Below are 12,996 nucleotides of genomic sequence, written 5' to 3'. Positions count from 1 at the left end.
TTGAGTAAACACAAGCTCTAGAGAAAGACTTTCCACCAAAGAGTGGACACAGTGACCTACGCTCTCCTTTGAACACACTGTCATTATATGTGGGCAAGATGCAAAGGGAAAGGGGGCAAGGAATTTGCTGCTGCTCTCTGCCGGCTCAAGACTCACAGAGACTTCCTTCCCTGCACTCCCCTAGCGGGCTGCTCCTCCGTTGAAGGAGCCTCTCTATAGGGCAACCACAGAGGCTGCACAGGGAGATAGTCCCATGTACCTGTCAAGGGTCCAGTGCTGTGGTCAGACCATTCGAGGTGAAACCCCAGCTCAAACGGTGAATTCTCTATGACCTGTGGGATTGGACTCACTCATCGCGTGCCTCAGTTTCTCGGTCTGTGAAATGGGAACGATTAAAATCTACACCTTACACAACTGTCGTGAAGATAAGTAAAATGATGCATGGCAAGGACTCAGCCCTGCTTCTGGCACACAGTAAGTGCTTAATAAATGTCTAGGTAGACTCTCTTGACTATAATGATCTAAGAATTGACGAGCCCTGCACGATCATCTCATTTCATTTGCTCATTTTTACTAGGGAAGAGGAGGCCCCGAGAGGGGCCTGATCTACCCCAAACCACATGGTTAGAAGAAAGGCAGAGAGAAGGAATGAATTAGGCTTCCGGTCTCAGTGAGCCTTGGCAGTTCTCAGCTGGGGCTCCAGTGTGTATGTTTTGCTTGGGAACAATTCTCTGGGCAGGCCATTTGGACTGCAGATGGAGAGAAAGCAAGAAATCTCAGCGCTGAGTTCCTACTGTGCATGGAGTAGGATCTGGAGACACGTTTTTGCCGTGACTCTGTGAGTTTTCATCACTGGTGAGGGCACACCAGGAGCTCTTCAAGGCAGGCCCTGTGCCCAGCTCTCTGCCTCTCTGGAGCCTGATATGGGACCCTGGCATAAATAAGGAGCCTAGCAAGTATTTCACGTGTATTAATAGCTCCGTGGGAAAAGCCCAGTTGGGATTATGGCCCGTATCAGAAGTTTAAATTCTCGGCGCACCTACAAAAGGCCATGTCAAGACATGGCTGCTGTCTGCCCAGAAAGTCTGGCTTGCCCATGGTGATATGAAAGTGAAAATGCCATTTAGGTGACCTGTGAACTCAGAAGAACAGATGATCATTGGGCTGAGCTACCTTATTCTGCCAGTTACCCTAGGAATATCAAGTCCTGGACTCAAGCGTTCTGCATCTACTTTAAATAAAGTCCACTCTCCACCTGTGATGGGTAGAGGTGTGTCCACCTGACTGACATGTCAAGGGCTAAACCCCAATACCTACAAGTGTGATTTTATTTGGAAACAGGGTCTTTGCAGATATAACCAGGTTAAGACGAGGTCATCCTGGACCAGGGCGGGCCCTAACCCAACAACTGGTGGTGTCCTTATAAAAAGAGAAAACAGAGATGCAAACACGGACACACAGGGAGACAGAGGCAGAGATTGGAGACATGCCTCTACTGGGGTCGCCAAGGATGGCCGGCTTTCACCTGAAGCTGACAGAGGCAAGGAAGCATCCTCCTCTCCAGCCTTCAGAGGGAGCACAGCCCTGCCAACACCTTAATTTCAGATTTCTGGCCTCCAGAACTCAAAAGAACAAATTCCAGTTGCTTCAAGCCACCTAATTTGTGGTCCAGTCCTGTTGATCTCACATTTCCCGTCGATTTCTGCCGAAGGAGAAACTGGACGGGTAAGATAGGAATTACACCAACAGCATCTACCCCTTGCTGAGCTCCTATTATGTGCCAGGCTCTGAACCAGATGTTTCCATAATTTATCTCATTCCAGCCTGTCAATAATCTTATGAGCCGAGCACTCGAGGATTCACAAACACACAGTTACGGAACACTCGCCACGGAAACTGCCTTAGCCTGGGTTCTCCAGAAGCAGAACCGCAGACAAGGTCTTGGGGGAAGGGAGTTTATTTGGGAAGTGATCCCAGGAAGCAGGAGTGAGGGTGCAGGGACAGGGAATGGGCATCAGGACCTCAATGATCCTGGGTACTCTGCAAAGTGTACAGAACCCATTTCAGAGCTGTATGTCCAAAGAGCAGGGGCTCAGAGCATTTACTCATTGGCTCTTGTTTCCCTGATGGCAATTGCTTGTAGAAATGCCCACCCCCACACACACACACAATTCATCTCCTCGAAGTGTGTGTGGGGGGGGGATTCCCGAACTTCCGAACTTCAGAGCTGTAGGTAAATGCAGGTGAATGAGATTCTTTGATCCTGGAGAAGGCTTGGGGCAGAACACAGGCTGCACATGGGGTGTTGGGATGTGTACTCTCAGGATGGGGAAAGCCAGAGCTTGCTTCCCGCCAGGCAGGCACCTCATATGCTATTAAAATCAGAGGTGAGGGGCGCCTGGGTGGCTCACTGGGTTAAAGTTTCTGCCTTCAGCTCAGGTCATGATCCCAGGGTCCTGGGATCGAGCCCCACATCGGGCTCTCTGCTCGGTGTGGAGCCTACTTCCCTTCCACTCTCTGCCTGCCTCTCTGCCTGCTTGTGATCTCTGTGTCAAATAAATAAATAAAACCTTCTAAAAATTTTTAAAAATTAAAAAAATAAAATAGAATAAAATAAAATAAAATCAGAGGCAGGTCAAAAAGATTTGGGGGGAGGGGTGCGGTCCTGGCTACTTGCGGGGCCCCGTGCAAAATGGAAATGCAGGGTACCTTGTTGAAAAATTCTTAGAAATGTCAAGATGGCAGGTAGAGAAAATCAAACCGCATGGAGTCCTTCTAACTATTCATACTGCGGCCACGGAACTGGCCCGGGGTAGGGAGCCCGGGAGCCTGTGCTCTAAGCGCCTGCTGGGGACCAGGCACCATGCGAGTGCTTTTACACATGCAGTAGTAAAGGCTAGTTATCTGTATACTTCCTTATATCTATCACATCGAATAGTCCTCGTCGTTGGGAATAATTTAGATGAAAGCTCGTGGCTGGGTAGCCAAGGACTCTCCATCCACAGGAGCTATACCCCTTGCTGGCAGAGAGCCACCTGGAGCCACAGCTGACAACTTTCAATCCCTGCGCAAAGGCGTTCCGCCAGACCCTAACGGCTGCCTCTCCACATTGTTGTGGCTTTCCTGATTATCCTTTATGACATCAGAAAATCACAAATTTCTTGTTAGGCTGAGATTTCACATAAATACAGGTTTCTTTGCCTCACCCAATCTAATGCTGCCAAAATGCCCCAGAGACGGCCTATTTTTTTTTTTCCTTCCTTCAAACCACAGATTTGTCAGATCCTGGGGCTTCCATGCTTATAGTTTTATGAACAGTAATTTCTCCAGGCCCCAGAGAGCTGCGGACCCTCCCTGACCCAGGCCCCCAAATACTGAAGTTACTGGCTCTAATCTGGGCATATCCTCGAGTTCCAAAGAGAAGCAGGAAGATGGCCCAACGTCTGCTCCAAAAGCCTGCACATCTCATGACAACCAGATGGAATGTGTGAACCTCAACTGGGTCCTGGATCCAAAAAAAAAAAAAAAAATCTACAAAAGACATTTTGAGACAATTGGGGAAATTTGAAAATGGTCTGAGAATTAGTGCCTCCCAGACTCTCCGTGGCGAAGGACAAGTTTCTGGTGGTTGTTTTTCAGCCTGACTCAGACGGATGCTTCGGTAAAATATAATGAAAGTGAACTTCTAGAAAAATAAAATTAAAAATATATACAATGTAAGCTCAGATCCTTGATTGAACGGAACAGATCTAAAATTGCCCTGTCAAATTGCTATGGATGATTCTAAAAGCCTGCTCTCAATTTTGTGATTTAATCGCTTTTGCTGTAGCCCTGTTATAAAAGGTCTGCAGGTCGGCCCTGGTGTGGCGACCACATTTTGCACAGCAATGAACTGAGAGCCCTGGTGCTGAAAGGTATTGTTAATTTTTGCAGGTGTGGTAAGATATCAGGATTTTGTAGCAGAAGATCTCTCTTCTTTAGGACTCACATGCAGCAGTATTGAGGGGTGAGACGTCAGGAAGTCTGCGACTTACTCTCACACGGTTCAAGAAAATCGTATCTATGACTACAGAGAGGAAAACACTAAGCAAATGTGACAAAACGTGAACGATCGATTCCAGTCGGTGGTGGGCCCGTGGGTCTGCATGGTACCGCGAAATCCACTGCTCTAGAGATCTCAACAGTTTTGAAAGGAAAAGGTGGAGCGTGGGGGGAAAGGAGCAGCCCACCGCTTCATTTTCTCCTGGGACAAATTAAATGTGAGGGCACGTCTCCAGAGACACAGGCCTGGGGAGGTGGGAGGGCTGGCAAGAGCCCTCACCTTCCCGCATCTAAGAGAGCACCGGGCGAGCCAGCTGGCAGAGCCGGGCGGCTGGGAGGCTCCCCGGCCCCCCGCAGTGTTCACCCAGACCCCCACTGCCCTCCCCCCCCACCCCCGCTCGTCTGCTGGGAGGCCTCGGCCCGTGACCCAGCCTGGGAGCCTCGGCCTCCTTCTCTGAAACGCAAAGGCCTCTTTAGCTTCGTGAGTAACGATGCTTTCCTGGGAGGTGAGAGTCATGAATGGTGACTATGGGCAAGCAGGGGGTCCCCCCGACTAGCTGACCTGAGGAACGCGGCCCTTATTTGTAGATTTTCAGGAGAAAAAAAAGGATGATTTTTTTTTTTTTAAAGTACAGAGCTCCCCAGGGAGAACAGAGTCTCACTGAAGTCCGCTCCGTCACCAGAGCGTTTTACAGATGATTGAACTATACAGCTACATGGAGAGCTTTGGACCCGAAAACCAACTCCAGTTGGAGCTAAATAATTTCCTTTCATGATGGGGCTCCTTTCCCCTGGGGGCAGGGATTCCAGGAGGCTGGCCATCCCCACAGCCTTCCTCGCCCGTCTCAGCAGGGTCCCCCCCCCGCCCCCCCCCCCCGCCACGGGCCCAGCTACACGGGCTGAGTCAACGTCAGTGGCTGCGTGACTCTGGTCTTAGTCACATCTGCTCACACATCTGAAGGTCTGCACTGCTGTAGGGAAATCAACATGCCAAGGGGAGGGGCAATGCTGGACATGTGACATCACGAGGCCCCACGATCTTTTAGACTTGCGTTTGCTTCAGTTTGATGCCGTGGGCCACTTGGAAAGAATTCTGGGCTTTCCCACGCTGTGCTGCACTGTTGGAGAACCAGGCCTATTTGATTTAGTATTTAAATTAGTTTCCCAAGGTGGTTGAAATGCAGAGAATTCCCAGCATTTGAGAACCCCCCTGTGAGGGCCCCTGGGTGGCTCAATAGGTTAAGCATCTGACTGTTGGTTTCAGCTCAGGTCCTGATCTCAGGGTTGTGATCTCAGGGTCGTGAGATCGAGCCCCATGTCAGGCTCCACATTCGGCGAGCCGTCTGCTCGAGATTCTCTCTCCCTTTGCCCCTCCTGTTCATGCTCTCTCTCTCTCAAATAAATAAGTCATTAAAAAAAGGAAGAAGAAGAACCACCTGTACATTAGGTCTGCTGCTTGCTGGCTGAGGGACCTCAGACTAGAAAATCAGGAGCAGCTACATAATTTGCAGGTCCAGTGTGAAATTAATAGGCAAGGCCCCTTGTTCAAAATTATAAAGAATTTCAAGATGGCAACTGCAGAGCATGAACCCAAGTGTGGGGCCCTTCTGTGTGGGGGGCTCGTGTGACTGCATGGCTGTGGGGTTTAATCCCCACCTTGAATTAGGGTGAGGATTAAAGGAGATGCTCCTTGGGCCAATGCAGCATCCCTGTGATCCTCTATCCTTGAGGCAGTAACCAGCTCAGGTGAATCTTTGTACCAGGGGCCCAGCCCCGGCCGGGCGCGGAGCAGACCCTCCTTCAATGTTTGTTGGGTAAAAGTAGCTCAATATGTTTGTTTATTTCCTCCGTATGTTACACTACAGATTCACTCATTTCTGTGGATCTGCGTGCTTGTTTTTGTTTTCCTGGGACTAGAGACACTGTTTTTTCAAAGAATTCAGGCAGAGTGTGCGTGTGTGTGCACGTGCATGCGTGTGTATGTGTGTGGGTGTGTGTGTAATTAAAAAATAAAAGTGATGGGGAAAAAGTGATGGGCTTAAACCCAAATGCCAATTAAATCTTGAAATGGAGAGCTTCCCCCACAGGGATCCGTACCCCTCAGCCACAGGGCATGGAGTCTGAAAGCACCATTGAACAGGGCAGCGACATCTATAAAGTGATATGGACTTGGTGATTAGGTTAATTATGAATCACAAAGTGATTATACTATGGCCACAAAGAGCAGAGCTATGTTACAAAATAGTGTGGCAGAATTCCCACCTCCATTCAGGACAGCCACCGAGGGCTTCAGACAATTGTGGTTCTCCAGTGAGCGGCGCTCAGGGCAGAGCCAGGTGAGGGATGGTGTGGCCGAGTCTCATCCCCAGCCTCTCTCGCCGCACAGACCCTTGAAATACTCAAGTGCACACAACTAGTCCATTTTATTGCACAAAACAGTTCCAATAAAAGGACCCACTATTATCTAGGGCCACTATCTTTTTTTTTTTTTTTTCCTACAACCGTTGGTTCCTGGAAATGAAACAGGAGAGAGATAGGGAACTGAGAAATACAGCCGTCAGTTGGAGGTCTGTGATTATGGCAGAGAGAAAGCTCCAGCAGGCAGCGGGCCTGTCCCAGGGGCCTTTTATAGGTCTCCCCCCCCCACCCCGTTCTGAGAGACATCAAAGCAGCTCCGAGGGAGGCACAAAGCAGGGAAGGAATTATGCCTTCCTGTTTAAAGGCTGCTAAATGGGAGAAAGACACACCTTACCAACTCCACACTTCACACTGGGGCTATGGATTAAATCCCTTTCACTACTTCTTTAAAAACTTTTCTATTTTGAAATAATTTCTAAATTTACAGGTAAGTTGTTAGAACTCCCATGTATCCGTCACCCTAATTCACCAGTTTTTAACATTTTGCTACATTTGCTTTATGCACGGATTATTTTTTCGGAACTATCTGTATACGTCATCTCTCTTGACCCCTTTGTTCTTTAAATTACAAAAATAATATAACAAGGAGGCACCTCAGTGGCACAGTTGGTGGAGCGATCTCGGTTTTGGCTCAGGTCGAGATCTTGGGGTGGTGATCTCAGGGTCATGAGATCGAGCCCCACGTTAGGCTCCATGCTGTGAACAGAGAAAATAACAAAGTAAAGATATAAAATCTTTAAAAATAACCTCAAATCCTACCTCTTTAATACTTATATGTCCAGTTAAAATTACTTGATTCTCTTGTCAGTTTGCATATATGACTTTTGTCATTATTTGTAAAGCTCAGATGTCTTGAAATACATTCACAGAGTCATCCATCTATCCGTCCGTCCATCCATCTGTCCATCCATCCATCCATCCATTCATCTGTCCATCCATCCATCCATCCATCCATCCATGAAATACTTGTCTAAGCATCTCCTGTGGTCCAGGTGCTCTACAACACATCAAACCATCCCATCAGTTCACGGTTATGAAATGTGTTCACGGTCACTGAGGGAAAGTCTGGCCCTCTCTGTGCCATTTCACTCCTAAAAAAAAAGTCCTTTGCCCTAAACCAGGGATGTCAATAGGGTTGGGGTTTTTGTAGTATTTATTAATATCCTCCTACCAACCTCCAAAAAAAAGTACTTTGGGTGGTTATAGTAAAAACAGGTTTTACAACCCTCCAGTCAATAATCAGCAAGTCAAAATAAAAATCAGAAACTCCTTCCAACCGTTTCTCAGTCTTGTTTTCTCAAATACAGGAAGTGCTTCTTGTTTTATATGGGTAGCATCACCAAGCAAGAAGATTTTATTCAGCTTTATTGCCCATAATTTGTATTGTCAGAACAATTCTTTTCCAGATATAAAATTATATGAAAATATTTAAGATGCCTCTTCGAACAACACCCCTCTCCCATGAAAGGTCAGAATCCCTTTTCACAGAGGGAGATATTCATATAGAATTTAGAATATTATATATGATATAGAATATATATAGAATAATTATATATTTATTATATATATTAGAATTATATAGGATAATTCCATATATCATATAGAATATTCCTGAAACATGACAAAAGGCTGCTTGGCATCCTTGAACATTACATTTTGACTCTGAGTTTCCTATGAGCCAAGGCAACAAGGAATCATGATGATTTACACTGTTTTAATTATCTGCTAAAAGCAAACCATTAGGGGGTCCTGGGTGGCTCAGTTGGTTAAGCATCTGCCCTCCACTTGGATCATGATCTCAGAGTCCTGGGATGGTGTCACAAGTTAGGCTCCCTGCCCAGCCTCCCTCTCCATCTGCCTCTCTCTCTCGCTCTCAAACAAATAAAATCTTAAAAAAAAAAAAAAAAAAAAAGACAAACCATTAATTCTTCAAGAGAGATGAGCTTTATTTTCTTTCGAAGGTGTGCAAAGCAGAGATCCGGAAACTCCCATGGGTTAAGGGAGAATGTGAACCAGCTCTCGCTGCTTCCCCAGACTCCTTGTGGGTGTATGTGTGTGTGTGTGCCTTCCCCAAGGAAGGGGGGAAGGGTGAGGGTGACCGAAGGAAGTGCCTGGACTGATGGCCTGTGGTAGGATGGAACCCATGGCTTCTGGGAAGACTCAGAAAGCACCTGAAAGAAGTCCCCTATATCCATGGGGGAAGGTGGCCCTGTGGGAGGGGGTGGGGAACATGCTGCGGAGGATACTGGCAGCATCTCAGAGATCAGCTGGGACAGGCCTACGTCAGGAGGGGAATGGTCCCCAGGGAGGATGACCCCAGGAAGGGTGCTCCTGCCCTGTCTGTGCTGAGAGGTCTGCGGGTCATACCAGCCCCAACATTGCGCTACTGGGGCTCCCCTGGGCCAGATCCCTCATCTAGAGAGCTAGGAATCCTCCCCCAGAGCCTTAGTGTTGGAAAACAGCCACCCATTTGAATCCCAAATTCTAGAAAGGAAGAGAGACTCCCCGGACAGGGGAGCTTTTGATAAGGGGTTTGAACTTTATGCATCAAAAGAGACCCGTGAACCGAAAGAGCTGGTTAACCCAGAAGAAACAGAATCAAACCAGAAGACAGGAAGTTACCTTCCATGGGCAACATCAAGTGGGAATGGAGGTTCCAGGCAAATGAGTTGAGTTCCCCAGAATAAAGAAGCTTCCTCTCTCCATCCTGGAGAAGTGCATTTCAAACTCCTCCCACTTTGGAAGCTTGGGTAATGAGATCACCTGAAGGAACCCAGCGTTCCCAGCGACCGGGTTTTTCTCTTTAGCTCAGACCACCAGGAAAACGTGACTCTGGCTCTTCTACAAGGGGAAAAAACAGTGTTAGATGTAACCTTTTGAACTCTGGAGGAATTCTTCTTCAGTATGAAAGTACTATGTGGAAGCCTTATTCTCAGTAGCCAAAAGTTCATTTTCTACTTTCTAGATCGTAGTTTTTTTTGATTTTCAGGAGCCTTAAAGTCCACACCCATCTTTGTCTTTATTTTGTAGCCAGTGTCTGACAACACATTTATTTCTTGGGCTTTCCTTTTTTTTTTTCTAAACCCCCCTCTAAAGATTAGACTGCAGTCACATTAGTAAACAAAACAAACAAAAGCTTTCAAATAAGATGTGTTTCGAAAGCAACTAACTGGGACGCCTGAGTGGCTCAGTCCGTTAAGCGCCTGCCTTTGGCTCAGTTCATGATCTCAGGGTCCTGGGGTCAAGTCCGATGCCGGGCCCCTTGCTCAGCGGGGAAACTGCTTCCCCCTCTGCCTGCTGCTCCCCTGCTTGTGTTCATTCTGACTCTGACATATAAATAAATTACTTAAAAAAACAAAAGTAACGAACTTTGCCTCTTCTGAGTCCATGGTAATGAATGTGTATGAATATAAGTAGAAACTTTCTTGAAATAGGGAAGAAGAGTAGTCAAAATAAGGCAGACAGGGGTCCAAGCTTACTTCTTCCCTCCCCAGCAGTGTGACCTTGGGGAAGGCAGTAACTGTCTGAAGCTCAATTTCCTTCATCTGTAAAATGGGAATAATACCAGTATGTCTCTTAAGGGTCTGCCCTGAGGATTAAAGATGTGTGTCCCTGGCTTAGCCCCGTGCCACGCACCCTAGTGAGCCATGGAGAAACATTTGTTGATACTATTGTCATTTTTATGACTCTTCTTTTTTGTGTCTGTCAAAATCCACGTTGGAACACCAGAAGTTGACCTGACGATTAAACAGGATTAGTTGGAAGAGATCATGGAGAGTACTGAAAAATTAACGTTGCAGTATGATATTCTATAATGGCAACACAGAAAGATAAAAATCGGTAAAAGACACTTATTATGTAAATTAACTGAAATATATTTTAAAGTATTTTCTCTGTATTTTAATGTGTTTTTCTTTCTTTTTTTTTTTTTAAAGATTTTATTTATTTATTTGACAGACAGAGATTACAAGTAGGCAGAGAGGCAGGCAGAGAGAGAGAGAGGAGGAAGCAGGCTCCTTGCCGAGCAGAGAGCCTGATACGGGACTCGATCCCAGGACCCTGAGATCATGACCTGAGCCGAAGGCAGAGGCCCCAACCCACTGAACCACCCAGGTGCCCTTAATGTGTTTTTCTTATTGAAAAATCCCTTTATATCTAGTAAAGAAATAAACCAAGGTTTGTAAGGTTTGTGAGAAAAAGCTAGTTTGCAACATTTAAAAAAATATTGTGGTGTAATGTACATAACAAAATTTATCATTTTATCCATTTTTAAGTGTATAGTTCTGTGGCTTTAGGCACATTCACAATGTTTCATAACCCACTGCCACCACCCGTTTCCAGAACTTTTTCAGCACTCCAAACAGAACCTCTGTGTCCATTATACAGTAACTCCCCTTTCTGCCTCCCCCCAGCCCTTGGTAATCTCTAATCTACTGTCTTTGTGAATTTGCTTATTCTAGGTAGCTCATATAAGTGGCATAATATAATATTTGTCTTTCTGTGTCTGGTTTATTTCCCTTACCATAATGTCCTCGAGGTTTGTCCCCATGAGAGCAGGTATCAGAACTTCATTCCTTTTCAAGGCTGAATAATACTCCATTTCATGGATGTAACCGTATTTTGTTTACCCATTCATTCTGGGATAACATTTGGGTTATTCCCACCTTTTGGCTATTGTGAATAATTCTATGAACATTGGTGTTCAATTTTTTTTAAAGACCCTTTTCATTCCTTTGGGTAGACACCTAAAATTGGAATTACTGGATCATACGCTAAATCTATGTTACTTTTTTAGAAACCGCCACATTGTTTTCCACAGTGGGTGCACCAATTTACATTCCTGCCAGCGGTCTCATGTTTGCTCATTTCTCCACATCTTTACCAACACTTGTTATTATGGTTTATGATAGCCATCCCTGTGGACATGAAGCGGCATATACTGTGGTTTTGATTAGCATTTCCTGATGATTAGTGATGCTGAGCATCTTTTCATGTGCTCATTGGTCATTTGTGATTCTTCCTTTAAGAAATGTCTGTCTGTTCAAGGGATGCCTGGGTGGCTTGGTGCAATAAACATTTGCCTTCAGCTCAGGTCATGATCCCAGGATCCTGGGATTGAGTCCCTGAGGCTCCTTGCTTAGCAAGAAGTTGACATCTCCCTCTGCCTGCCACTCCCCTTGCTTGTGCTCCCACGCACTCTCTCTGACAAGTAAAATCTTTAAAAAAAAAAAAAAAAAGTCTGTTCAAGTCTTTGCCCATTTTTGAATTGGTCTGGGTTTTTGGTTTGTTTTTTGTAACATTAAAACGTTTTAAATAATTCACATGCTGGGGGGCAATGGGTTTGATATTTTAAAATACAGGGTGTGAAATTGAGGTGTAAAATAATTTTTTTGCTCTGAGGATGCTTTTTTTTTTTTTTTAAAGATTTTATTTATTTATTTGACAGAGAGAGATCACAAGTAGGCAGAGAGGCAGGCAGAGAGAGAGAGGAGGAAGCAGGCTCCCCGCTGAGCAGAGAGCCCGATGCGGGACTCGATCCCAGGACCCTGAGACCATGACCTGAGCAGAAGGCAGCGGCTTAACCCACTGAGCCACCCAGGCGCCCAAGATGCTTCTTTTTAAACACTCTCCAAACAAGAAGAGTGAAGTGGAATTCCTAAAGTAATCCCACTCATGTTAGACAAGAAAATGGACAAGTGATAGGAAAAAAACCAGCTCACTTTTTGTGGTTTCTGGGTGAGAAGAGAGGGCCACTCAGAACCAATGATCATCTGTGAAATAAGGAAGCAAAAATTCTTTAGTTACGGTCAGTTACAGTTTATGCCTAAGAAACAAAATCACCTGCTAGCCTGGGGGTGGGCGGGTCCTATGTGTCCTAGGCCCCATGACCTTGAGGCCACACTGCTGAGGAGAGGAGGGCCCTGACAATGTTTGTGACGATTTGGGGTCACCAGAAGATGGAGACAACGGGGTGGGCACGTCTGGTAGTTTTTCCGACGGAACCACGGACCCAAGGGCCATGTAGCTGGACTGGCCTATTCAGGCCGTGTGATAAACAGCATCTTAGTTACTGAGCTAGTGGGTGTGAAATGCCGCCCCCCACCCCGCCCCCCGCGCTGCCATCACCGTGGGAGGTCTTCCATCATGTTTTAAAACCTTACTGTTTGACGATGAAACAATCATCAGGAGTCAAGCGCCCCCCCACCCCCAGGCCGGCCGTACTTGTCACATCTGGGTACACTTTAGCAAAGGCACAGTGAGCACCTCTTCCCAGCTACGGGCCGGAGCAGGAGTTTGGAAACTGTTAATAGACGGGACAGGCCTGGAGCAGCTAACTCCCTTCAGGATGCGGCTCCGCGGCCCTTTCTCCGGCCTCCAGGCCTCACCTGAGGTGATCTTGGCTCGGCGGGGTGTAATGCTTAGCCTGGACGCCGGAGGCCCAACGGAGCGTCCCGTCTCCCAGAATGGCCATGCCTGCGGCCTGCAGAGGCCGGACCTCACACCCCTTACTCATGCCTTTCCTGCTCAACATCTCAA

This window comes from Mustela nigripes, chromosome 4 (genome assembly GCF_022355385.1).
Source record: "Mustela nigripes isolate SB6536 chromosome 4, MUSNIG.SB6536, whole genome shotgun sequence".
Lineage (NCBI taxonomy): Eukaryota > Metazoa > Chordata > Mammalia > Carnivora > Mustelidae > Mustela > Mustela nigripes.
The sequence above is the reverse complement of the archived record's forward strand: the minus strand, read 5'-3'. Positions refer to the sequence as shown.